The following is a 24042-nucleotide window of genomic DNA, read 5'->3' on the forward strand; positions in this document are numbered from 1 at the left end:
TTGAGATTTCTTGAAACAGAGACGGAGAGATCGACCACTCCCCGTGGTCCACCCATGTCCGGCTGAGGGCATCTGCCTGGACATTTGCCGTCCCGGATACGTGGTCTGCTCGGATCGAGGTTAAGTGTGTCTCGGCCCACTGGCCTAGAAGATGGGCTTTGGCCATCAGAGCGCGTGAACGGGTGCCTCCCAGCTTGTTCACATGGGCCTTGGCAGTGGTGTTGTCCGTTAAGACTAAAACGTCCTTCCCTTCCACCTGATCCTGAAAGTGGAGCAATGTGAGTCGGATGGCCCGGAGCTCCAACAGATTGATGTTGAGGAGAGACTCCGTGGAGGACCACCGACCTTGCGTCATGTGGTGTAGAAGATGGGCCCCCCAGCCCAAGAGGCTGGCGTCTGTAGTCAGTTGAATCTGCTGAGGCTCCCGGAACAGTGAGCCACGGGACAAGGCGTCTGAGGTCCACCAACGAAGGGAGTGGAGCACTGGAGGCGGAAGTCGAATGCGTCGTGGAGAAGTATCCTGAAGAGACCTTTGAAAGGGGAGCAGGAGCCACTGAAGGTCCCTGCTGTGTAAACGGGACCACGGAGTGATGCCAAAGGTGGACACAATCATCCCCAGGAGACGGGAAAGGGTGGAGATGGGGGCCGAACCCGAAGAAAGACACTGATGGGCCAAGGCTCATAGACTGGCCTGGCGGTCATGGGAGAGAGATACCGTGGATGAGACGGTATCAATTAGGGCCCCTAAATGAAGAATGCGGGTAGAGGGGGATAGATGGCTCTTATCCCAGTTGATAGAAAACCCATGCGCCTGCAGAGAATTTAGTACAGTGACCAAATCTGCCCGAGCCATATGGAGGGAGGGAGAGAGGATCAAAATGTCATCCAAATAAAATAGAAGGCGCAGGGGTTTAGAGCGAATATGGCCCACCAAAGCAGCCATCAGCTTCGTGAAAACCCGGGGCGCTGAGGACAACCCGAAGGGCAGAGCCTTATACTGAAAATGAGAACCCCTAAAAGCAAAGCGGAGAAACCTGCGGTGAACGGGTAAAATGGGAACATGGAGGTAGGCCTCCGTTAAATCGATTGATGACAGAAAATCAGAAGGGTGAATCGCTTCCAAAATTGAGGAGAGGGATTGCATCTTGAACCGGCGGTACTTAATGTGCCAGTTCAAGGCCTTCAGGTCTAGAATGGGCCGCCAACCCCCCGAGGACTTTTGGACCACAAAAAGGCGGGAGTAAAACCTGTGACCCTGTTGGGAAGGGGGAACCCTCTCAATGGCTGAAATTTCCAAGAGATGGTCAATAGCAGCCGAAAAAAGGTCCCTCTGTGATTTGTCCCGAGAGACAGGACAGGGAACAAAATGGGAGGGGGGGGAGAAAAAAACTCTAGGGAAAGCCCAAGGGAAATAGTGTTAAGCACCCAGGGATCGGAGGTAGAAGCCTCCCACTGAGAGACAAACAGTGAAAGGCGACTACCAATGGGGGCCTGGGAAGGCGGATTATCTAGATCTGCGAGGGAAACGTCCCCCCTCCCTCCCCGAGGGGAACATCTGGGGGGAAACCTGGGCCCCTGCCTAACCTGGGACTCCTGCTGCGATCTGGAGGAGTAGGAACGCTGAAAGCGAGGTTGGAAAGAGGATGAACCTGAGGCACGAAAGGATTGGTATCTAAACGAAGTCGAATATCGAGGCTCCCCACGATGAGTAGTAGGAGGCAGAATCTTTCGACGATCCCTGTTTTCGATGAGGAGGGGTTCCAACGCTGATCCAAACAGAGAACCCGCCGAGTAAGGTGAAGATGCGAGCTGCCACTTGCTGCGCATGTCAGCCTGCCAATTCCGAAGGCATAACAGGCGGCGCGATGTCACATTGGATCCTAATGCCCTGGCAGAAAACCTCGTCGAATTCAAGGTGGCATCCGCCGAATACTCCAGAGCCGCCGTGATTTTGTTCAGATCTTGGTGCGCACGAGAGTCAGAAAGGGGAAGACGAGCTTGCAGCTGTTTAAGCCAGAGTAATGCAGCTCTGTTAAAAAAAGAAGCTGAGGTGGAAGCCCGAATGGCCCACGCAGTAGCTTGATGACCTTTGAGAAGGGTTTTTTCTGCCCTCTTGTCCTCCGGCCGGAGGGAGTCTTCCGCTGGGCCCGTGGGATGAGCCACATCTGTTAAGGCTATTATCGGAGGATCCACTTTGGGCAGCTGTAAGAGATCCGCCAATGGGGCGGCAGAATTATATAGTCGTTTATCCAGCCCGTTAGGGCTGGGCCCCGCCCCTGGTAGATTCCATTGGCGTTGTAAGATGTCGGTAAACAACTTGGGAGCCGGGATGGTCTCCGGATCAATCGTGGGTTCTGCAAACATGGCTGTTGCTGGATCCTCAGAAGCAGAAGCTGAAACCGAGGGAGGGGAAGCCCCCAGACGGGTTGTGGCGATTGCTTTAAAGAGAAGCGAACGGAACATGTGCGGCTTGAAGAGACCAACGAATGTGGGCTGGTCTGGACCCAACCCTTCGTCATCGGACCAAGCCTGGTCTTGGTAGTCTTCATTCTCTGAGATGGAAGCCTGATCATTGGTGCATTGAAATTCTATTTGGTCCCGATCCCGGGAAGATTCGACCCTAGAGCCCCTCTGCAGAGTAGACGAAGGGGCAGGAGCAGAAGGAGGCTGCTGTAGACATTCCGCCAGGCCTTGACGAATAGCCCGAGCAATGAAGGCCTCCAAGGAGTCAGCCATAGGAGTTGACGGAGGCGGAGGCGGAGGCAGCTGAGCAGAGGAGGGACCCTGAGGAGGTGGTCCCGGCTCTGGAAGGGACTGGAATAAGCGCTGGGAATCCGAGGGGGGGCGCCAGGCGAAGTGTCAGGAACATCAGGGGAGAGCTCTCGTAGCGATCGTGGTGATCGGGCTCGAGATCCTGGCAACGAAGCAGGCCTACCTTCGATGGTGGATGAGGCCTGGGATTGAGCCTTTTGAAAGGCTTTCTCAATTGCCTTGTGGTGCCTCTGCTCTTCACGAGAAGTAGCCGAAGAGTCAGAGGAGGGGATTCCCTTCTTCGACCTGCTCTTCTTAGCAGGGGGTGGAGGATCGGCCGAAGATCCCTCAAGGGGATCACTATCATGGCAGCGGCGGGATAACGATCTGCCGCGGTCATTAGCATTGTGCCGCGTGGCGTCCGCCATTTTAAGCCGATACTAGACGTAGCCGAGGGAAACGCGAAAGGGCTCGAATTACCTAGCCACTGTGCCTGGAAGCCTGCGAAGAGCTGAAACGCCGTCGGGCGAGGCGATGAGAGGTCGCTAGCCATCCGGCTATTACTGCAACGTGAAAAGGCGAGCCGCCGCTCCAGCCGATAGAGGGAAGCTGCTAGGCAACGGCCTTTTAAGCACAGCTGGCAGGCGGTGATAAAGCTGCAGCGGAGCAAGCCGGTAGCTGAGAGAGAAGCCGATGATGAGAATCCGGACGAAATAGCTGAAAAAGCATTCAGAGAAGGAAAACACGCCTGGTCACACGTAGACCGAGTCGAAGAACTGGGGTAACCGGAAGGGTGGAGCTTCAAGTTGCTCGACTCGGTCATACGCTAGACGGAGGCGTTTTCCCCATCCTGACTGATGCTTTTATGCTTGCTGGAGAAAGCTTTTAAGCCACATAGGAAGAACCATCCTGGGGGAAGCCTTATGTAGCTATAGGAGAGTGGAATGATTTCTGTGTTATTGCATGTAAGGGATGTGTTATCTAGGCTTATGCAGTTGTGTATCTTTGATAAGGAGCATCCTGTGAGGTTAAAACATTGTTCAGAGGTAGTGGTTGCAACAATGTGCAGTGTGTACATTGTTTGGTCCTTTGTGTCAGAAGAGTAACCCCAGTCAAAGACGCTGGAGTAGGAGTCAGAGAGGTGAAAGTCCCTGAGCTTAGTTCGGTTAAAAATGGTATGTGGTCTAGATGCTACTCCCATCAGGCATGTGGTAAGAATGTCCTTAACTGATCCCACCCCCGCTAGGCAGAAGCTGGTGGTGTTGAATATCTCCTTTGCTAGATACTCCAAAATGTTTCCTTTGTCTGGGATGAGGTTTGCTTCCAGGAATGCTGTTACATGGGTTACAGTCAATAATATACAATATAAGTTACACAGTATGTTCACACTGGGCTTCCTGTTTTCCATGGTTAAACTCTCCCCCCCCACCTTTTTTTTTGGTGAAACAAATGAAAAGAAGGGAAAAGAGAGAAAAAAATATTAAAAAATCTGGAGTTCAATTCTCCCAAAAAGGAAAAAAAATCTAGAGTTCTCTTTTCAGAAACTTATAGTCCAGTTTCCTGGAGTTCAGTGTCTGCACAAAGGGTTTCAGGGATCCAAGGCTTTGCGTTATCAAAAAATGTTTCTAGAGTCCACTGGTCCATTTCAGGGTTTTTCTTAAGTCTGATAGGTGGGACAGTTTGTGCAGGTTCTGGGCTGTGGTCTATGATTGCTGGTTTAGCATGTTTAGCAGGCTTTTCCGGCAGGCCTGCGGATGTTTATCTCACTCTTGTGATCTGGCGAGATCCGGCCATGAATGGCATGAATGAGTTTTTAATGTTTTTAATGTTTCAATTTTTTTTATAATGATTTTTTAAAATGTATTGTGAGCCGCCCTGAGTCTTCGGAGAGGGGCGGCATATAAATTTAATAAATTAAATTAAATTAAATTAAATTAAATTAAATTAAATTAAATTAAATTAAATTAAATTAAATAATTAAATTAAATTAAATTAAATTAAATTAAATTAAATTAAATTAAATTAAATTATTAAATTAAATTAAATTAAATTAAATTAAATTAAATTAAATTATTAAATTAAATTAAATTAAATTAAATTAAATTAAATTAAATTAAATTAAATTAAATTAAATTAAATTATTAAATTAAATTAAATTAAATTAAATTAAATAAATTGTCCAGTGGATCCAGGAATCTCTTTCCACTACCTTGATGGCTGTCTGTGTGGTTAACAAGTCTTGGTAGTGTCCTTTCCACCTGGGTTGTAGGGATAAGGTCCTGGTGAAGAATTTGATCCACACCCAATCTCCTAGTTCAAAAGGGTGCAGGGCTTCTTCCAGGGGCAGGGTATATGTAGGGCACTCTGTGTTTACAGGATCTGTAGTCTCTTGTGTAAGGCTGTAAGATAAGAAGAGAGAACCATATCCTCCTTATCTAAGATCAGGGATTGGGGATCTAGGCCTTGTAATGTGTCTGGGGGGGTGGCCAAAGAGGATTTCAAAAGGGGAAATTCCTATATCTCATCTGGGTCTGGTCCTAATATAAAAGAGGGCAATTGGAAGCACTTGTGGCCAAGAGAGATGAGTCTCTTGGCATAATTTGCCCAGTAAGGTTTTTACCTCTTTGTTTGTCCTCTCTATTCCCCCAGAGGAAGTTGGTGATTATGGCACGTGGAGGTTTTGGGTGATGCCCAGGGCCTGGAATATGTGGATAAGGACCTGAGCTATGAAATGTTTTCCCTTATCCATATCCAGAACAGTGGGTACTCCAAATCTGGACACAATATCCTTAAAGAGGTGTCTGGCTGTTTTGAGGGCTGTATCATGGTGGCATGGGAAGACTTCCACCCAGTGAGTTAGTTGGCCTCTCCATACAAGAACATACTGGTACTCATCTGCCCTTGGTAGCTGTATGTAATCCATTTGCACTCTTTCAAAGGGCCTCTGTGCCCAGGGTCTCCCTCCTTCATGGATGGATTTTCTGGAGATGTTGTTATTTGCCTGGCAAGTTTTGCAGGTGCTTGCTACCCTTGTTGCCTCTCTATAGGCTCCTGGTGCATACCACACCCTCTTCATAGCATCTACCACAGCTTGTGTCCCACAATTTTCTTTAATGTGTAACCTCTGGCAAATTAATCTAAGGAGGAGGCATGGGACTATGGGTCTACCATCTGGGACCCTCCAAAATCCTTCCTTAAAAAATGTCCCTAACTTTTGTTCCCATTGTTCAGCCTCTCCCTTGCCCAAAAATTATTTGTAAGGTACTTCAGGGTTGATTGTTAATGCTGGTGCCATGAGGTTATGAGGCAGAGGTTTTGTTGCTATCCATTTGGCTGTTTCATCTGCATACTGGTTTCCTTTGGTTACTGTGGAGTCATCCTTTTGATGGGCTCTATAGTGAATGACTGCCAAGGCTTTTGGTAGTTGAATGGCTTCTAATAATTGGGCTACTAGTTTTGCATGTGCGATTTGATGTCCAGCTGACATTAAAAACCCTCGCTGTTTCCACAAGGCTCCTGTTGCATGGCATACCCCAAAAGCGTATCTGGAACTGGTAAATATGTTAGTAGGCCGGTTCCTCACGGCTTCGTAGGCTTTCGTTAATTCTATGAGCTCTGCTGCTTGAGCGCTGGAGGGAGGGGGGATGCCCAGATGATCTCATGGAGGGAGACTACCACAGCTCCTGCTACTGTCCTGCCTTCATGTATGTAAGAAGAGCTGTCAGTAAAAAGTTCTAGGTTGGGTTTTGCAGCGGGGCATCTGTCAGTTCAGGTCAGGGTAATTCAGCGTCGTGAACTATTTGGAGGCTTTCGCTGGTCTGTTCTAATGGAAGTAATGTGGTCAGATTTAAGGTGATGCATATGTCAAATGTGATATTTTCTGATGTGAATAGTATCGAGCCAATTGCTGCTGAGTGAAGGCTTACGTCTGGGATTTTAAAAGGATTACGAAAACCTCATGGGGGACTTTTAAAGTTAGAGGTTGTCCAAGAACTAAATCCTTAGATCTTTTCACTATTTCCACAGTGGCTGCTACTGCTCTTAAGCACAGAACTGCCCCCTGAGCCACTGGATCTAAGGTTACTGAATAATATGCTATTGGTTGGTGTGTGGGACTGAATGGTTGTGTTAGGACACCTGAAGCAATGCCTGATTTTTCATGAATGAACAGAATGAAAGGTTTCCTATAGTTGGGGAGGCCAAGTGCCAGGGCTGATGTTAGGGTTTGTTTTATTGTTTGAATCATTTGATCTAGTGATTTAGACCATTCAATGGGGTCGGGCATGTCTTTTCCTGTCAGTTGTATTAGTGGTCTGGCTAATTCCCCAAATGAAGAGATCCATGGGCGGCAGAAACCTAGTACTCCCATTAAGGCTGAGGTGGCTTCATGCCTAAGATAGTCTGTACTCAGCTGGGTGCCAATTTCCTGATTCCTGGTCTGATGATGTAGCCTAGATATGTTACATCTTGTTGCAGATATTGTAATTTTGAAAGGGTGACTTTATGCTCCCTGTCTGCCAAGGCTTTAAGTAAGTGTAAGGTCTCTAATTTACATGCTAGCTCAGAGTTAGATGCCAGCAGCAAATCATAAACATATTGGATTAGAATTAATTGGTGTGGTAAGGAGATAGAGGAGAGATCTGTTTTTAAAATTTGAGAGAATAAAGTGGGGGACTCAGTGTAGCCTTGTGGCAAGCGGGTCCATGTATACTGTTGGTCTTCCCAAGTGAAAGCAAATAGGTATTGGGATGCCTGGTCTACCGGGATGCTAAAAAACACAGAACATAGGTCTATGACTGTAAAATACATAGCCGAAGCTGGAACCTCAGTTATTATAGTTGCAGGATTTGGCACCAAAGGGGCGCGAGGGATCACATGGTTGTTCACAAGTCTTAAGTCATGGACAAATCTGAAAATGGTATTCCCTTCATTGTCTACCTCTGTTTTCTTTACTGGAAAAGTGGGGGCATTGCAGGGAGATGTACATTTCCTGAGGACTCCCTGTTCTAGGTAAGCCTTTATCAGTTTCCTTAAAGGTTGAACTGCCTCGGCTAGGATATTATATTGGGGAAAAACAAGGAGGCAGTCCGTTCTTTACTTGAATTGTGACTGGGGTCGCTCCTTTTAATAATCCTACCTCAGTGTTATCCCATCCCCATAGAAAGGATGGTAAATTCCTTAAATCCTCGTGTAATTGGTTGGTGTTTATTATCATCAGCTGTAAGTGTTTTGCTGGGATATCTAGAGTTAGTCCTGATTTGTGGCAGGCAATTTTGGCTCCTAGTTTGCATAATAAGTCCCTCCCCAAAAGGGCTAGGGAAGATTGGGGGCACACGGTGAATAAATGACTCAGGGAAAAGGGGGCAATTTCTACACTCAGGTCATTGGTGTATTCTACAGGAATTACTGCCCCTCCCACCCCCATTATGTTGTCCTTAGCCACCTGTGTTACTGCACCTTTAAAAGGGGGTGGTGTTAATAAGTGATGCGGTTGCTCCTGTGTCTATTAGGCATTCGTATGGCTTTCCTTCTATTAAGACTTGGAGCATAGGTTCCCCTTCTGGGCCATTCTTCAAGGGAATGGCAAGGCCACTGAAGGTGGCTTTAAAGTCTATATCTTCCTTGTCTAGTCACATGTTTTATGAGTTGCTCTCCCTGTTGGGTTTCCAATGAGATCTCATCATGTCCCCTCTATCTCTGTAGTGGAAAGAATCATTTCTGGGGTAAGAGGGTAGAGGCTGGTAGTGATTATGGGGGTATTCCTGCCTGCTGTACCAGCATATATGCCCTCCTCCCCTCATTTATGGCAATGTCTGCATTCCTGGTAGGGCTGTTTTTTCCTTCTTACACAGCTGGCATCTTCACACAGAGAAGAAAGACTTGCAGGTTGCTTGCCCGTTATGGTGTATTGCTGCAAAAACTTGCAGCTCTTCTTGTCTCTCAGCTCCCCTTTTCCTATCTCTTTCCCTCTCACTTTCCATTTCCTTACATTCCTGCTCCTTTTCCTTTAGAATCTCTCTTTGATCATAAACAAAGTTCACTATTCTCCGTAACTCAGATATTTCCAAGGCAGACCAGTTTGACATGATCCACTGGAAATGGTCTCGGATGACACCACCTGATTGATCGACAAAAGCGGTGGCAAGAATTCTTTTGGGCAGCTCAGATCTAGGGAGGCATATGTTACTGCTGCCTCAGAAAGACAGACCCAATATACATCGGGGTTTTGTTTCTCTCTCTGAGTCGTTCTTTGAAACTCAGGCCAATTTAGAGGCTTTTTTCCTATATCTTCTAAGACTTCTAATAGATTTTCCTTTGTGTGTGTGCCCCAATGGTTGGTGTCATTATAATCCCAATTGGGATGTTCTAGAGGCCAGGCAACTTGTGCAGGAGCTGTTTGTCCTGGTGTGGGTATAACTGGTCATTTGGCTATCTCATCTGTTTTTTCAAATAATTTTAGCAGCTCATCTTTTGTTAAAAAGACATGTAAGAGCTGGGTCATATCCCGCCAAGATGGATTATGGCTATCCACTATTGACTTAAAATCTGGCTTACCATTTGGGGGTCAGACCTAAAAATTGGGATGTCCCTTTTCCAAATTACTAGATCATATGCTGAAAATGGTGTATGGGTTAAGATGCATTCCAGTTGTCCTCTTGTCCTTTCTCTTGCCACATATTTATTTTCCAGAGGGGAAGGATTCTCTGTGGTGGCTTGTTCCTTTCTCCCTGTCAGATCGCTAGATCGGGGCAACTCAGTCCAGCAGTACTAATAGGGTAGTTGGCTGGGTTTGATTTTAGACCTAAGTGCTTTTATGGTTTGGAAGTTAAGAGTACAGTCTTCTGGCCAAATTTGTTTCCCCGTTTCATCTCTTAACAAAGCCCATTTCCTACATATGCTTTTTGCTCTCTTCTTTTTCATATTGGCTAGGACTGACATCTGCTGTTCATCCCAAGCCTCAAGCAAATCTCCCAGGGGAGTTCCTATCAAGACCCTTGAGTGGTAGCTTTCCATGTTCCCTCTCAGATGTGGGATTCAGTTTGGTGTAGCCGGGTTACCAGGCTATCAGTTTGAGGACAAAAAAGCTTCTGGTGGAGACTCTGGTTCCCTTACAGAGTATGTGCCCTCCCCTCATAGGGAACTCAGGCCAACGGTTTTCAGATTGGGGAAAAAAAACAATCCAGGAGGACTTGCTGCCCCCAGCAGACAAGTACTGGTGCTCCTATTTCAGGCCAATGGTTTTCAGACTTGGAAGAGCACAATCCGGGAGGACTTGCTGCCCTCAGCAGAAAAGTACAGGCAATCCTAGAATTTCCTAATGTTTCCTAAAATTTTCTGAAGTTCAGAGTTTTGCTTTCTGTAATTTACACAGGGTTTCCCTCTTTTTCTTATACCTGCCATCATGTCCCACTTGGCTTTTTCCCTTTGAACAGAATGTCCCACATCTGGCATCCCCCCCTTGCTTTCCCAGTCCTGTCAGTCACAGCTCAGAGGAGCTAGCAACAGGTAGAGGTGTGGCTAGAGGTCAATCGGAGAGGTGTGATCCAATCTCTATCAGGGTGAAGCAATACACACAGACACACATGCACGTGCACACACACACACACACACACACTTTAATTCTAGGGATTTAAATTTTAAAGTGGTACTTTCAGGCAGCTGTTGAGTGCAAAGCTCAAAGACTCCCTTTATAACCTGATACCTCCCGGGCAGGGTCCGTTGAATTTTCCTGGACAAAGAAAGTCCATACTGCCTGGGTTTGATCTCCAGGCCTTATCCAGTAGCTGGGTTGGCCGGGTGTTCCTTTGTGGCTGCCAATTGTTGTAAGGAAAAACCTTCCTTCTCTGGGTTCAAATTTCCCAGCTGGGAAGATGTCACTGATGCGGTGGAAGAATTTAGACTAAAGCATGAAAGCCAGATCTTTTTATTTTCCAGGAAGGTGAGACAAGTGGTTGCATGAATCAGCATTCCTGGGCTAGCTAGCAAAAGTATACTGTAAGTACATGATTTTTATACTATCCCCTTGAAGTTGATTTTCGGGTAGTCTTATGGGCTTTTGTGTGCTTCCCTTTTGTGTGCGTGATTGCTTTTCTTATCTAATGGTTTTAATCCTGTCTCACACTTTTGTTCCTTCCTCCATCCTGAGGGTAATCTCTGTGGGGAGGAAGGGAAGTGAACGCTAGCGTGTTTTAGTGACTCAATGTGTGTTTTAAGTATTTTCAAACTGTTTTATAATTGAATCTTCGTGTTTTGCCTTTAGTTAAGCCTGTTTTTATAATCAATCTTTTGTGTTTGTCTTTTTTAACAACCCAGACCTTCCATTTTGTTTTGTTTTCCTGATAACGTGGCTTAATCGTTTCTTTTCCTGCATGTCCTGAATCTTTATATGATTTTTGTCAGATCCCTAAGAGTGATACTGCCAATCAATTGGGAGAAGGGGGAGGCTTGGATTCGATTTATAGTATTGCTTGTGTCAACAAATATTTTACAACCTATATCCTGACGCCAAAGAGCCCTGAGATCCTCTTAACGTGGAGGAATGTTTATGATAGCCATGTGGGTTGTTTCACTTTAAAGGATAACAGTGTGAATACATGTTTGTTCAGGTTCTCAGGGAAACTAGTAAAGAAAACATCTTCACACTTGTGTATTGGCTAAAATCTGCATTCTGACTTAAAGGGAGGGGCCTCTACTGCTTTAATCCTACTTGTCTTGCCTAAGATCTTGCTTTAACTTGGTTGCTTTCACTTCTGCTTAATAAAAGGATCATTTTGAACAATCACATTTCAAGAGTCTTTACTTTCTTAAGTTGGAAGGAGAGGCAATCTTTACAGAAAGCAAGATCTGCAAAACGGTCAACCCAGAGAAGCAATCTTCGCTCTACTGAGGGGATCTTGCAAACCATGTCTGAACGAAGCAGAGAACTGGGAGAAGCCAAATGTTGGGGGGAGACATCAACCGCCATCCAGTCGGATACCTGTTTCATACATCCCATTGGAAAGGATGAGGTAACCCTGGAGAATCCTCAAAAGCCCTGCTGATCAATTGGCATCGGGAAGAAAGATAGCTGGAATGAGAGAACCAGAGCAGTCACCCTCAGCTGTGGCAACTGAAAACCGGGGTGGAATCTGGAACTAGAAGCCCTTGCTGACCAGGGGGGACTAACCAAAGCACCACTGAGGGAGGATTATCTAAAGAGGCATATAACCCAATTGGTGATGGAAATTTTGGAAAATCTGAACATCCGAGGGGAGCAAGAACAACAACCAAAGTCTGCTGAAAGGGCAGCAGTCGCGGATGATGCCATGGGAGGCACCCCTCTTCTGGAGCCTGCCTATCGAGCAGATGGCATAGCAGTAATGGGAGAAGACCCAGCAAACCCTCCCTCCCAGGCAGCACGCACACCGGCGCCCATTCCCAACCAGCCCTGAGTCCTGCAACTGGAAAGAGAAACTCCCTCCCTTGGGGTGAAGTTTGATGGGAATCCGTCTCCATATGTCTGGTTAAGTACATTAGCTATTACATGATACAAATTCTTAAATAATCCTGTTAATTTTCAAACCAGTAATCTTCAATGTGAAAGTCAAATGTTGTAGCTGGTAGGCTCTTGTATACTAATCATTATGTGGATATGTGTGGATTCTTTAATACAGGTAGTTGTCAATTTAATCCAAAATTTTGTTGCTAAGTAAGACATTTGTTAAGTGAGTTTTGCCCCATTTTATAACTTTTCTTGCCACATTTGTGACACTCATTGCAGTTGTTAAGTTAGTACCATGACTAAGTGAATCTCGCTTCCCCATTACTTTGCTTGTCAGAAGGTCCTAAAAGGGGATCACATGACCCTTAGGCATTTCAATCATCCTAAATATGAGTCTGAGTTGTCAAGAGTCTGAATTTTGATTCTGTGACCATGGGAATGTTGTATCGATCATACGTGTGAAAAATGGTCATAAGTCATTTTTAGTGCCATTGTAACTTTGAACGATCACTAAATGAACTGTTGTAAATCGAGGACTACCTGTAGTGAAACTTACTGTCATATCCCTAAAAGTGATACTGACAATCAATTGGGAGAAGGGGGAGACTTGGATTCGATTTACTAAAAGCAGTCATGGATGATGCCACAGGAGGCACCCCCCTTCTGGGGCCTGCCTATCGAGCAGATGGTGCAGCAGCAGTGGGAGAAGACCCAGCAAACCCACCCTCCCAGGTAGCACGCACACTGGCACTCATTCCCAACCAACCCCAAGTCCCGCAACTGGAAAGAGAAACTCCCTCCCTTGGGGTGAAGTTTGATGGGAATCCGCAGCAGTTAGGATTCTTTGTGGCACACGTGCTCACCTACATACAAGAGTATGGGTGTGATTTCCAAACTCAAGGATCCAGAGTGTGAGTTGTGACCCTAGCCCTAGAGGATGCCGCTGCCAGATGGATGGTGACCCTGCATAACACCAATGCACCAGAACTGCAGAATATTGGCTGTTTCATGATGGCCCTGTGATGATGCTTTGAGGACCCACTAGCAGATCGCAAAGCACGTGACTGCATTAAGGTGGTGAGGCAGGGGCAACAGCCAGTAGCAGAGTATACAGAAGAATTCCGGGACCTCGCCTGTCATATGAACTGGCCGGAAGATATTTTTGTGAGTTGTTTCAAGGATGGGCTGAGTGATGATCTATACAATGCCTGCATGGCCCGAGGTGCACTGAATCACCTACATGAGTGATATGTCACCCCTGAAGAAGCTGAGATCAATATGGCAAAGTACCAAGCGGGGCGAGCATGGAAGAAATCCCCACCCCAATGGAAACAAGAGCCCCTCAAACCATAAACTGCATTCTCCCCAAAATCCTCAACCTGTTTCAAGTGTGGAAAAGAGGGACACTGAGCTGCAGTGTTGTTCGCAAACAACACCCGGAACCACCCACCGGGGGAGAACCCTGCAGAACCGGGCCAGCGTGGGAAGGAGACTGCCCTGAGGAGCAGGGAGACTGTAGAATTTCCATCCCCCGCTCTTTGGGGAGGAAACCCTGGCATCTCAGCAGGAGGAAGCACACTCATTCGGAAGCGATCCAAAAGATAAACCACTGGTAAGCAAACCAATTAAACCACTTACCCTCCCCTTAAGACTATTTATCCCAAACTGGGACAGGGATATAAATATCTCCACTCTAGTGGACTCAGGGTGCACCCGTTGTTTGATCAGCCCAACCCTAGTAGGGAAGTTGGGGATTAACGTAAGAAAGCTGGAAAACCCCATGGCTTTCTGCCAGCTAGATGGGTCAATAGCAGGTGGGGAGCCAGCTTCTTTTACCACCAAGCCTCTACATATAGGCATCAGAAGCCACAAGGAAATGCTTACATTTACAGTGGCACTTGGCATGGAATGGCCATTAGTTCTGGGCCTTGCATGGCTGAAAAAATGGAACTCCAAAATCAATTGGAAACAAGGCATCATAAAATTTCAGATGAACGTGACTTTTGCTGAGAATCCACATAAAGGAACTGAGGGGGCAGAGAATCGAGAAACAGCCATGCTTGGTCACACCATGCCAACTGAGGGCATACCCATAGAATACAAGGATTTGGCTGAAGTTTTTTGTGAAAAAGCCTCAGGCAAGCTCCCTCCCCACCGCACCACGACTGTGCAATAGAAATCTTATCCAGGGCTAAACTCCCTAAACCCAAGATGTACAGGATGTCACCGAGGGAGTTAGAAGAGCTGAGAACATTTATTGAGAAAAACCTAGCAAGGAGTTTCATTGAGCTAGCCCGACCAAAAATCGCAGCTGCAGTTCTATTTAGAGAAAAGAAAGATGGCTCAAAATGTCTCTGTGTTGATTTTTGTACCCTGAATGCGATTAGTGTGCAGTACCCCATCCCCCTTATGAAAGATATGCTAGCACACCTCGCTAAAGGGAAATTTTTTTCAAAGCTGGACTTAAGGGAGTCTTACTACCATGTCAGAATTAAGGAGGGGGACGAGTGGAAAATGGCATTTAACACCCCCCTCGGGTTCTACCAATTCAAGGTGTTCCCCTTTGGGTTACAAGGAGCCCCTGCAGTGTTTATGCAGTTAATAAATGAAGTGCTACATCAGCATTTGTATAAGGCGGACAACATTTAATCTATACCGAGACCAAAGCAGAACCTGTAAAACTGGTCAGGGTGGTTTTAAACAAACTCCGCTCTGCCAAACTTTATGCTAAACTTTCCAAATGTGAATTCCATCAAGAGAAGATTGACTATTTGGAGTATCGCATTTCACACCAGGGTGTAGAAATGGACCCTCTAAAAGTGCAGGCTGTACTTGATTGGGAACCTCCACACACCCGTAAACAGTTACAAAGCTTCCTGGTTTTTGCCAACTTTTACCGCCAGTTTATTCCTGCTTTCGCTCAGATTGCGCTCCCCATCACCAACCTCTTAAAAATGAAGGGGGAGGGCAACCCTAAACCGAAGCAGCCATTGAACTGGACTATGAAATGCTAGGTGGAATTTGAAAAACTTAAACAGCTGTTCTCGGCAGAACCAATTCTAAAACACCCGGACACGGAGATACCATTTGTTATACAAGCAGATGCCAGCGATGTGGCAATAGGAACAGTCCTGCTTCAAAAAAATGAGCAAGACCAACTACAACCATGCGCTTACACATTCAAAAAGTTGAATGAGACTGAGCAAAGTTGGGCCATTTGGGAGAAAGAGGCTTATGCAGTTCGTTGGGCACTGTTAACCTGGAGACACTTCCTAGAAGGCAGTAAGACCCCTTTTGAAGTCTGGACTGATCATAAATATCTAGAAGCCCTAAAGACCCCAAGGAAACTCTCCCCAAAACAAGTATGATGGGCTCAGTACTTTAAACGGTTTGATTTTACTCTAAAATACCTCCCGAGGGGAAAAAATTTTCTGGCAGATGCACTATCCAGAAAACCACAATACAATAGCGCGAAATCAGATGTAATCAAACCCATAGTACAAAATAATCAACTAGCCACTAAAGTAATCACCAGATCCCAGGCAAAACAAGAAACATTGATGGACAATGACACCATCCAAACTTTTAAACAAGCATTGGCCACCGATGAATGGTTTTTGAACGACAAATCCAGCTGTCTGATGAAAGAAGACTTGGCTTGGGTGGGAGGGAAGTTGTATGTTCCAGCCAGCCAAAGAATCATGCTTAATGGAAAAGTGCCACGACTCAAAATTAGTTGGACATTTTGGGTTTGTGAAAACTTTACACCTAATTAAAAGACAATTTTGGTGGCCCTCACTAAAAAAGGACATAGAAAGCTATGTAGCCCCATTAGTGCAGCAGCAAAAAGACGTCAGGGGAAAAACCCAGGTCTATTGCAGAAGGTAGCTGAGCCTTCAGCGCCATGGAGAGAGATTGCTATGGATTTCATCGTAGAATTGTCAAACAGTGAGGGAAATATTGTTATTTGGGTCGTGACAGACCGGTTCTCAAAACAGGCACATTTTATACCTTACCAAAAGATCCCAACTGCTAAAAGTTTAGCCAAATTATTCCTAATACACATTTATCGATTTCACAGAGCTCCATAAAGGATTATCTCCAACAGAGGGGTTCAATTCACCTCCAAATTTTGGAGAGCATTTTTGGAGTTACTTGGTACTGGGCAGGAGTTGAGCTCCTCACACCACCTGTCCACTAATGAAAATTCTGAAATTTTGAACTCAGTGCTAGAACAATATTTAAGATGTTTTATTAATTTTCAACAGGGTAACTGGACCGAACTTTTGCCTTTTGCTGAAGTTGCGTTTAATAATGCTGTACATTCAAGCACTGGTTTTATCCCTTTTATAGTAGCACAGGCCAGGATTTCAGTCCCATGCCTGAACTACCCACAGAAGAACCCACCATCCCCTCACTTAAGGAGTGGATGGATAATTTGCAAAACACATGACCAGTGGTTACATTAGCCTTAAAGGAAGCTAGAGAGGAGCATTGCCTGTGTCAACAGAGATTTTTCAACCTATATTCTGGCACCAAAGAGCCCTGAGATCCTCTTAACGTGGAGGAATGTTTATGATAGCCATGTGGGTTGTTTCACTTTAAAGGATAATGGTGTGAATACATGTTTGTTTGGGTTCTCAGGGAAACTAGAAAAGAAAACATCTTCACACTTGTGTATTGGCTAAAATCTGCATTCTGACTTAAAGGGAGGGGCATCTACTGCTTTAATCCTACTTGTCTTGCCTAAGGGTATTCAGATCTTGCTTTAACTTGGTTGCTTTCACTTCTGCTTAATAAAAGAATCCTTTTGAACGACCACGTTTCAAGAGTCTTTTCTTTCTTAAGTTGGAAGGAGAGGCAATCATTACACTCTGACTGTTCTCAATGGTTCTGGTATTCTTATAACTATTCTTAATGGTTTTCTTTTTTTTAATATGCCCAGAGTTTCAATTTCTCCAGTTTGGGATATTTGTAGAGTAAAGTTTGTATTGTAGTTTATGTTATTTTATCATTTGGAAACATGATTCAGAACTTCAGTACCTACAACCTGTCTGTGTTAATCATGTGTTAAAGAGATGCTCTTATTTTAAGGGTCAACTCATTAAAGTTAACAGAAGTTTAAAACATCCACATCATTTTTTAAGGCTTTCATAAAAGCAGTAAAAGGACAGAATGCTTTAATGAATACCATAGAGCTGCTCTGCAAAATATTTCTCCTAAATTATTGTTGAATTATGAATGTTCCTAATAATTACTATATTGTCTTAGTTATGTTTTATTATTTTTTAAAATAAATATGTTTGTGTTGTGTTTTATTCTTTTGTAGATGCCCTGAAAAAAGTAAAATAAAATCCATCAAACAAAGAAATAAGGTTTCTACTTCATTAGTCACATGTGAACATGTTCTAATAATTATGTCAGAAATGCTAGTATCATGTGTGTTTTAACATAACTTGATTTTTCAGTTTTTCATTTATGATCATTTAAAATAGTATGTACACTTACACAAACATACACTTACAGAAAAATGAGCAAGACCAACTACAACCATGCGCTAACAAATCCAAAAAGTTGAATGAGACTGAGCAAAGTTGGGCCATTTGGGAGAAAGAGGCTTATGCAGTTCGTTGGGCACTGTTAACCTGGAGACACTTCCTAGAAGGCAGTAAGATCCCTTTTGAAGTCTGGACTGATCATAAAAATCTAGAAGCCCTGAAGACCCTGTTAGGAAATAGTTATTGCCTAATTGGTTGGCCAGGAAATATATAAGACAACATTGTATGTTTGTATTATGTGAATGTATTATGTAGCTTTAAGAACTGTGCTGAGTCGTTCTACATCCTGATTGGCTGAGCTCTGTAGCCAATGTATTTAAGGAGAGCTAAATTATGGTTAGTGTGGACACTGCACCATTTTTACCTGCTGCTACGCTGTAATTCTTTTTGATCTCTCTATATCAGTGATGGCTAACCTTTTTGCCATCGGGTGCCAGGAGAGGGGGGAGGGGGAGGGTCACGTGCGCACGTGCCCACGCGCATGTGTGCGCAACCCCCTCCCCCTCGCCCCCGCTCCTGGCAGATGATGGCCTGGTAGGCCTGTTTTTCTTTCTTACCTGGTTCCAGATCCTCTCTGTGTATCTGGGAATGGCGAAAACAGCCTTTCCCATTCCCTTGGAGGCCCTACGGAGGCTGAAAAGGCCCATTTCCCAACTCCCGGTGGGACAGGAAGTGACATTTTTTGCTGTCCCCAGCCTCCAGAACCTCTCTAGGGGTCTCTAGGAACCTCTCTAGGAGTCTCTAGGAGCCTCTCTAGGAGTCTCTGGAGGCTGGGGACAGGAAAAAATGTCACTTCCTGTCCCACCGGGAGTGGGGAAATGGGCCCTTTGAGCCTCCATAGGGCCTCCAAGGAAGTGGGAAAGGCTGTTTTTGCCGTTCCCAGATACACAGAGAGGATCTGGAGCCAGGTAAGAAAAAAAAATGGGCCTTCCCCAACCGCCCCCCCCAGGCCCTCCAGAGGCAGGAAACAGCCTGTTTCCCTACTTCTGGTGGGCCCAGAAGGCCCAAAAATCAGCTGGCTGGCACGCGCATGCGCCCCAGAGCTGAGCTGGCATGCCCACTAATATGGCTCTGCATGCCACCTGTGGCACGCGTGCCATAGGTTCGCCATCACGGCTCTATATGGTCAATTGTTTGATCATGATTATTTATTTACTGCTTTCTGATATTTATTGAACTGTTTTTATATTGTTTCTGATTGTTCCTTGTATTTTTCTACAAACTGGTAAGAAGATTTTATATTCCTGGATTGATCTTATATTGCACTTTATACGGCTAACCCAGTTTGTCTGTATGTTATTCACAATTACTCTCAAAACGTTTCCATGCGTAAAACTCTAATGGTACTCTGTTTTATAAACCACAACTTCAGGTGTAACTCAACAATATCCTTAACATTGGTTATGGGCCCAGAACCACTCAGAGCCACCCAGAGCCACCCAGAGTTACCCAGAGTTACCCTGAAATATCTAGAGCACTGAGAGTTGATGTGAATGATACAGTAATTTATTCAGACAGCTGTGTTTGTTATTAAGTATCCAAGTGAAGATGGCACAAGAACAGTCATCCAGTATATCCATGATAACCTGGTTGGACAGAACCAACTATGTTTCCTGGTCTATGAAATGCAACCTGCTTTTGCGTAGGGAAGGACTATGGGATGTAGTTAATAATCCACTGGATGTAACTGCATGGAATCCAGAAAATGATGAAGATGAGAAGAAATTAACCAAATTTACTCAGGATAACGAACAAGCTCTTTGTATAATTGGACTGACACTGAGTGACCAGCAGCTAGTCCATATTCGTGGTGAAGATTCTGCTGCTAGGTGTTGGAGCAATTTGAAGAGAATATATGTTCGTAATAGTGTTGGTGCTCACATACATCTGACATGTAAACTGTTTAAAACCCATCTTCTTAAAGAAGGAGAAATGTTAGCTCGTTTGGAGTTTATGACAAGAACTTTTCAAGAGCTACATGAGAAGGAACTTGTTTTTTCAGAATTGCAACAGATTTACATTATTCTTTCTTCTTTGGATGAAAGTTATGATGATTATGTTTCTTCACTGGAGGTTTTGACCAGAGATGAACTAACATTGACTGGCATAACCAGAAGATTGTTGGAAGAGTCCAGAAGAAGGAAAGACAGAGAACAACTAAGAGAGAGACAACCACAGGAAGAAAAATTGTCTTCAACTGCCTATATTGTTAAAATATTTTTTTCTTGTGGGGCTAAGGGTCATATAGCTAAATATTGTACTAAGGGAAAGGAAATGACTGTTGGTGATCAAAAGAGAACCAAAAAGAATGTTAATTTAGCTATATCAAGTTCTACTAATGTTAATCATGGTTTGTGATTAGTTGATAGTGGCGCATCACAATCCATCACTAGAAATAGAGAAAGGTTTGTTAAACTGAATAATAGCAAATAACATGTTACATTAGCCAATGGATGGAGAATGAAAGTAGCTGGAGAAGATATTGCACATTGTTCATTTATTACCGAACAATTTGTATATACCTAGACTGTTGTATATACCTAGACTGAAATTCAACTTGTTATCTGTTAAATCATTATTACAGGTTGGATTTGTAGTAACCTTTAGAGGAGATAAATGTTTAATCGAAAAGGATGGAAAATGTGTTACTGCAATGTTAGAAAATGATTTATTTGTATTAAGAGATAACCCAGCAATAGTAGCTAATACTAACTCGGTTTATGATAGCCACACGATGAATATATTCATTTACTTCATCGATGATTAGGATATATGAATTTTAAGGTATTGAAAAAGACAGTAGAATTATCTGAAGGGATAAAGTTAAAACCATGTACTAAATATCTGAACTGTAATGCCTGTAATCAGGAGAAAAGCAAAGTAACCCCAGCAAACCAAATCAATGGATTCAAAACCAAAAGACCATTAGAAGTGGTGTTTGCTAATCTAATTGGACCTAAACAACCCAGTTTAGGGGGAGCCTGCTATATACTAAGCATTGTTGATCATTTCTCTAAATATGGTTTCTGTTACTTGATGAAAACAAAATCTGAAACCTTTCAGCATATTAACAACTGGCTAAGATTTGTAGAGAGAAAACAGAAACATAAAGTAGTTTGCTTGGTAACAGACAATGGTACTGAGTTTATTAATCTAAGGTTAGAGAATATGTTGCAGGAGGCAGGTATTGAGCATAAACATTCTGCCCCGTATAGACCACAACACAACGCTTATGTAGAACGCAGAGGTCAAACACTGCAAGCTATGGCTAGAGCTATGTTAGCAGATTCTAGTTTGCCAGAAACTCTATGGGGTGAAGCCATAATGTGTGCTAACCATGTTTTAAACAACATAGTAAATTCATCTACTGGTGAATTACCATTTAAATTATGGCATGGTAGAAAACCTAATCTTAGTTATTTGCATACATTTGGTGCTCCTGCTTGGATTTATATTCCCTCTCCATTAAGACGAAAAGGACAACAGAGAGCTAGAAAAATGTATTTTGTAGGATATGAATTGAACCACAGATCATTTAGATTCTGGGTGCCGGGAACCACTAGTATCTATTGTAGCACTAGTGCAAAATTCCTGGAACAGGTAGGTTGGGATAAGCTTGAGCAAGCTGATTACAGAAATGATGATAATGTTATTATTGATAATCAAATGTTCAATAATACCCCTGATGAAGATGATATAGATGGTGTAGAATTTACTGTAAAAGAAGAAGAAGGTTTAGGGGAGGAGTCAGATGAAATATCAGTTATGAGTCCCGTATTGCCTAGAAGATCTACTCAGGTAAGAAATCCGCCCGACAGGTATCAAGCAAGTGTGGTTTGTCAAGTAAATGTAGAACCTTCCAATTATGATGATATCAAAATGTATCCTGAAAAGGATTGAATGGCATGGAAGGAGGCTATGAATAGAGAACTCAAATCTTTAACAGAGTTAGATGTACATGAAAATGTTCAGTTACCACCAGGAGAAAGGTTAATAGGTTGTAAATGGGTTTATAAGTTAAAGACAGGTGTTGATGGAACTGTAACCCATAAGGCACATTTAGTCGCTCGAGGTTTTGCGCAGTCTGAAAGAGACTACGATGAAGTTTTTGCTCCCAGTTTAAGAGCAACCACATTGAGAACAATGCTAGTGTGGACAGCGAAGAATAACTATCAGATTACTCATATAGATGTTGAGACAGCATATTTATATGCACCTTTACGTCACAACATTTATATGAAAAAGCCGTTAGGTGTAAGAACGGATGAGCGAACTGATTGCTGGAAATTAAAAAAGAGCCTTTATGGTTTGAAGCAATCAGGGTTTGAGTGGAATAAGTGTATAGTTAAAGAACTGAATGCTATGTGGTTTTTGGAAGGTGTAGCAGACAAATGTCTCTTTAAATGGGAGAAAGATGGTTTGATTTCATTTTTACTCTTGTTTACAGATGACATTGCTATCGTAACGAAGACTGAACAGGAAGCAAAAGAAATTATTGATTTGTTACAGGATAAATTTAGGATAAGAAATCTAGGTAATATTAAACATTATTTAGGTCTTGATATTATAAGAACTGCTAGCCATAGAGGCTAATAATAATAATCCCCACCCCAATGCCCTGAAAACCTTTCTGCGCATGTCCAAGATGGCGCTCCGACGCTGAGTCTCAGCTCCTTGGGGGCGATGCCTCGGCTTGGGGTGGCTCAGGGGGGTCATTTCGAACATCCATGACCCCCCGCCCGGGCGACGCAGCATCTGGGGAGCCCGTTGGGAGCTTTGTCGGCTCCCTGGACCATCCCAGCTCCGAGGGGGATGACGTCGGGATGGTGGTGGGTGACGGCGGTCAGCGGTCTGCAGGGGAGCGGCGCTAGCGGCAGCGGCCATGGGCGATCATGGCGGCGGCGGCGGCAGCTCCTGGACGATGTCAGCGTTGTGAGGCCCCTACGGAGGTTCCCCACGCTCCTGGATGCCTCAAGGTGGATCTTTGGAGGCAGGGAGCGGCTGGGGACGTCCGTGGGGGGGCCGATGGTGACGATGACGATGGGGACTGCAGCAGCCACGGCGGTGACCATGGTGATGGTGCCTGATGTTGGGGCGGCTCCCAAGGGCCTACAGACCTCCAAACAGACCTCCAAACAGATGGCACAGGACCCTTCAGCAGTGGACTTAGATCTGATTTCGGGGTGACTGGAGAGTGTATGACCCTTAGGGGAAGAGTTACCTCCATGGAGACCCAGAGACCCCCCCCAGGGAGAGCTGGATGGGGGGGACGAAATAGGGGAGCTTTACCCATTAGAATGGAAGGCTGAGGGTTACAGGGGCCGGAAAATGACTGCAAACTAATGCACTTTGAATTTCCCCCCCTCCTCCTTCCTTTGGACTGAGTTTTGGCCTATTGGCCTATTACGATCATAGCTACCCATCCATCTTGGCCTGCTGAACTATTCCTAATTTTCCCCCACTTCTATCTGGCCTGTCTGGATTCCCTACCATGTAGAACTTCTATGACGAACATTTACGAACTTAAACCTCCTTTGAGCTGGATATTGGACTCCCTGATGCTGCTAATCCCAGGAGGGATACTGGTTCTATGGACACGAGGCCGGAGGAGGCAGAATATGGCTATCCTCACCCCTGAGTCTTCTATCAAAGTCTCCATGGATTGGCCTTGGTGAGAGATGGCCGCCCTGGAAACTTTTGGGGTCGAATGATATGTACCTCCTTAGCCACTGTCGTGAGAGGACAGTGGAGCTTGGCGGCCTGACCATGGACTGGAATTTTCCCTATGTTTATAACATCAGTGGTCCCCCACCCTTGGACTTTGTTTCCCCAGGTGATTATATGTATTCAGTGTCGGAACTCCTCGCCCTGCGAGATTCTCCCCTCTCGCAGGTTTGGCCCCCCACATTATCGAGGGCCTATCTCGATGACAGACTTTGGAGTCCAGAGAGATGGCATGGAGCAAGGAAGAACTTATGGGGTTTTTTAGGGAAATTTTTTAAGATTTTAAGGGGTTCTGGGGGGGGGGTTGTAATTATTCTTTTAGAGATATTGGGAAGATGACTGGCGGATGGGGGGGGAATCCACCAGGGTCAGAGCCGTGCCCGGCACAGGGTAATGATTTGGAGGGCACTGGATGAGGGATTGGGAAAGGGATGGGGGACGATATCTATGAGGGTTGTACCATCGGCACGGTAGATGGGAGGGGCAGATATGGCGGGAGCAGGGGACCATATCAGGTGTTGGGGGCTC

The 24042-nt window shown here is 44.7% G+C and overlaps 1 long non-coding RNA gene across 1 annotated transcript in view; it reads left to right on the plus strand.

Annotated features, from left to right (window-relative positions):
* Positions 1-10685: 10685 nt before the first annotated feature.
* LOC132712490 (uncharacterized) overlaps positions 10686-24042 on the plus strand; it is a 59467-nt gene continuing 46110 nt past the window's right edge. The window contains exon 1 of the long non-coding RNA XR_009623141.2: positions 10686-10746. This is a non-coding gene — a long non-coding RNA (uncharacterized LOC132712490). The remainder of the gene's footprint in view (positions 10747-24042) is intronic.

Source organism: Pantherophis guttatus, chromosome 5, assembly GCF_059756535.1.
Source record: "Pantherophis guttatus breed Tessera chromosome 5, ASM5975653v1, whole genome shotgun sequence".
Lineage (NCBI taxonomy): Eukaryota > Metazoa > Chordata > Lepidosauria > Squamata > Colubridae > Pantherophis > Pantherophis guttatus.